The sequence below is a fragment of the Piliocolobus tephrosceles genome, chromosome 18, assembly GCF_002776525.5.
Source record: "Piliocolobus tephrosceles isolate RC106 chromosome 18, ASM277652v3, whole genome shotgun sequence".
NCBI classification, from domain to species: Eukaryota; Metazoa; Chordata; class Mammalia; order Primates; family Cercopithecidae; genus Piliocolobus; species Piliocolobus tephrosceles.
Window position 1 is genome coordinate 167,164 of NC_045451.1, and position 4,207 is coordinate 171,370.

The window sequence follows — 4,207 nt, forward strand, 5'->3', positions numbered from 1 at the left end:
TTTTTGAGACGGAGTCTTGCTCTGTCACCCAGGCTGGAGTGCAGTGGCCGGATCTCAGCTCACTGCAAGCTCCGCCTCCCGGGTTTACGCCATTCTCCTGCCTCAGCCTCCCAAGTAGCTGGGACTACAGGCGCCCGCCACCTCGCCCGGCTAGTTTTTTGTATTTTTTTAGTAGAGACGGGGTTTCACCATGTTAGCCAGGATGGTCTCGATCTCCTGACCTCGTGATCCGCCCGCCTCGGCCTCCCAAAGTGCTGGGATTACAGGCTTGAGCCACCGCGCCCGGCCAGCAATAAACAATACTTTTTAACGCCACAGAACTTTTTTCAGTTCCCGTGAAATTGCACAAAACGATGGTCACCAAAAAGGATTCTAGAGCTGTGTGCCTGGGTTTACATCAGCTCTACCGTTTATGAGCTGTGTAATCTTCAGGCAATCACTTACTCTCTCCAGGCCTCAGCTGGCTCTTGTGTAAAACAGGGCAAGTATGACCTAATTCACAGAGTAGCTATGAGGATAAATGAGTTAATACATGCAAAACAGCACATAAGCACTGAGTATGCTATTAATTAACTCCAAAAAACTAAATGAAATGTCTCAACTATTGGAATACAGGGCTTTTTAAAGAACAACTTTAAAAACACAGAATATTTGGATCATATATTCGGCAGATCTGGGTTCAAATCACTGGGAGATACCTGTTTCCACCTATGTAACACATTGCCCTAACAGGTCTAGGATAGCCAGAGGGTGAAGGGCAGGGCAGAACCCAAGTTTGCAATATGCTGTTGGTAAACTTATGAGGGCAATCATAAATTAACCAACAGCATGTTGCAAACTTGGGTTCAAATTAAAAAGGTGTCTCCCAAATCCCAGAATCTCTTCAGCTAAAAATCTTAGCTTAGCTGTCATTTTCCTCCAGAAACAATGATTAACTCCTTTCAGACATGTCCTAACCCTCACTGTTCCTCCCCTCAACTAGAGGGCCGGTAGGACAACCTCTTGTCTCATCTCCACTCCTGTACTTCCTTTCTTAACACACATCTGTCACTTCCATGTTTAAGGACGACGGGCTCAATGCTGTCTTCAGAGTGAAGTCCTAACTCTAACCGAAATTTAACCGAAATATTAAAACACACTCATACAAGGCCAACTCTCCAGGAACATCTTTAAATAAGTTACACATACATTACTGACTTCCAGACACAGCTGAACACGTACTTTACGCAACTTTTTACATGTCGTACTCTCTCCCACTAATGCTCCTCACCCCCCACAAATGGTACCCAGACTTTTTTGACAAAGGCTCTTTGTCCAAAAACACCCCTTTTTTGACAAAGACTCTGCGTGGCAGATGCCCACAGTGCTCTACAAATATCTGCTGCCCCACTTGCATCTGCATTGTCAGTTATCTGCTTACCAGTTTCTCCTCCCCCCACCCCACTCCTCCACAGCCAGTATATTCCTCAAGATCCCAAGAGGCAGTGATTACCCGTGCAAATAGAGTAAGTTTTAAGCACTCAGGCAAGTCTTCTGTTCAAATAAACTACTTAAAATACTTATTTCTCACTCTGCATCTGCACAATATTTAAAAGGGCAGTTAAAATTTTTAACATTCCAAAGCCAACTGTGATAGAAATTTCATAAACGGAATCTATTTCAACGCAACCAGCAACGGCGGATGAAAAGTACGTAAAGTCAACATCTGCATATCAATTACTGATATTCGCATCGAAAGCTCAACGGTGAAGAAACAAGGCCCCGTTATCAGCTGTTCTTCAAACCTTTCTAGGGGAAAAAAATCTGGGCAGATTTAGGTGTCACTGTCAGCTCCTGCCCTACATTTGCCGTCACTCAAGGCTCCTCCAGGGAGAAGCTTCCAGGAGAACCCGGTCTCGGGGCTGCGGCAGGCGGCTGGCGGGTGGGGCGTTGCTGGGGTCCTCACAGGGGTCGCCACAGCTCCTTGCCCTTTCTCTTCTTCTCCATCCTCGTTCCCTCTCCCTCTACTCCTCGCTCCCTTCACCAGTCCCCCCTCTCTCCCTCGGTCCCCGTCCCCATCTTCCCCCTATTCCTCCTCTCCCCTTTGGTCCCCGTCCCCTTCTCCGCCCTCCCGGGGCGGCCCCGCTCCCACGTGACCGGCGGCGGGCGGGGCGGGCCGCGGGCGCGTCAGGGGTCGACGGGCGCCGTTCGGGCCGCGAACCCGCGCCGTGGGAACGTCCCGGGATTCCCGAGACGACCACGGGCGGCGCCAGGGCGGGCTGCTGGCGTGGGTGTGGGCTGGGTACCGGCGGGGGCGGGGCTCGGAGGGGGCCAGACTGGGGCGGGGGCCAGGACCGGGGCAGGGGGCGTCGCCGCGCGGGCCCGCGCTGGGCCGGGCCGTACCTACCACTCGGCCCCCGAGGAGCACCGCGTCTCTGCTGCTGCCTCTCGCAGGGCTGCCGCGTCTTCCGCCGAGCGCAGCCACGTCCCGTGGGGCCGCCTGCGCCCGCCCGCGCCTCCGCCCCGCGCGGCGGGACCCCCGCCTCAGCGCGCGCCCACCCCCGGCGCGACTCGTCCCCTCCTCCCGCGCAGCCAGAAAGAGAAAATGGCGCTCGATTGGCCTCAGGAAGTGACGTTGGCCCTCATTTGCATGTAGGCGCAGCTAGCCAATGGGAGCAGAGTGTGCTTGGGGGCCCCTGGCATTTCCCACAGGCCCCCCCGGGGCCCCTGACTAAAGCTGGACTGGAGGCTCTGGGGTGGCAGTGAGGGGCCCCTGTAGGGCCCCCTGACTCCCTTCTGGCCCAGGGAACTGCCCTGCCAGCTCCTTTCCACATCTGTGGAAACTCTCGTGAGAGTTTGAGTGGGTAATGACGTCACTAAAGGGGTGGGGAGAGTGTGTCATCAACCATGTGACTAATCACGTGGACTCACCACAGCTTTGACTTCATTTGCATGGAATGGGGTGGAGCTAGTGCCAGCTCCAGGAGTGGTGACCCCGCCCACATCTCAGAGCCAATGGGAGCCCAGCTGTGATAATACTGCCTTGCCATTGGAAGACAGAACTTTGGCTCCCAGAACTGGGACAAGTGTGCCATGATTGACATATCCTGGTGAACCGACTGGCTGGGGTCTCCTGACTTCATCATTCCTGTGGGAAAGTGATCACACCTTTTCTTGAGAATTCTGATTTTTAGATCTACTACAAGTTGTGTGGGGAGAGGGTTAATTGCATACATTTGTATAAACTATTAACCTAAAAGTTCACTTTTGCACAGGTTTTTATCAGTTGTGTAGCAATAATAATTTATTCCTCAAAATGAGTGGAACATGGAGTAGGGCTTTCAAAATGGCTCTAGGTCTTCGTTCTGTGGAGTCCCCAGGCCTCTGGTGGACGCCCTCGTGCCCTAGAGCACGTGGGAGTAACCACGAGGGCAGCGCAGGCGCCTCCCCCAGTGCCCCCAACCTTAACCCTAATTCTGACCCTGCACCTGAACCTCACCCTAGCGCTAACCCTGACTCTGACGCTAACTCTCCCGCAGTGTTCCTTCCCCTGAGCCTAACTCAGCCACGCCCTCCGTGGCTGTTCCAGGCCTTTCCTTCTTGGCCCGAAGCCCCCTGCAGGACACGTGCCCATTTCAGCACAAGGCCATGTCTCCTTCCAGAGTGCTGAGCCCCTGCAACCCGCCACCGGCCTCCAGCCCTGAGGCCCACTCCAGCCGTCGCGGGGCAAAGGCTGTGCCCAGGCTGGGCCTTCAGCCCACAGACCTCTGCAGAGCCTCCTTGTCACCATCCACTTGCCCATAATTTCAGCTTTTCCCTCTCAATGGGAGCCTTCTGCTCAGTTTAACCCAGTGACTAAAAACAATAGGCACTAAATAAATGTCCATATTCGTTTTAAAATTGTGTTCAATGGTGGGCCGATATGACCTGACCACAATTTGCTTTTTTCCTACGGGAATACAAGTCATAATTGAAGAAGAGTTTGCCCTTTATGTTTGCTTACGAGTTAAAATGTTGTTTTGAGTTACGGTGGTAAATGGATGTGTGTCCCTATATATCTTCCTTGCAAAATTATGGGTGGGTTGAAAAGTGTAGTTAAAGTCTGCAGTCTCCCGTTGATCCTCTAGTGACCTCTCATTCTATCACATTTCTCAAAACAGCAGTCCCTGTGTCTGTCTCCCCAGCCCCCTGCACGCCTCTCACCCCTACCCTCACCACTCTGCAGAAA

General features: G+C 53.0%; 1 protein-coding gene across 2 annotated transcripts in view; it reads right to left on the minus strand.

Moving 5' to 3' along the window:
• Positions 1-2,603, minus strand: part of ADNP2 (ADNP homeobox 2) — a 30,258-nt gene extending 27,655 nt beyond the window's left edge. Inside the window, exon 1 of one of the 2 annotated variants that reach the window (XM_023224805.1) lies at positions 2,387-2,603. The gene's annotated coding sequence lies outside the window, so the exon portion shown is untranslated. Of the gene's footprint in view, positions 1-2,382 lie in introns of both variants that reach the window. The other variant, XM_023224806.1, reaches the window with a different exon arrangement.
• Between the last annotated feature and the right edge of the window lie 1,604 nt (positions 2,604-4,207).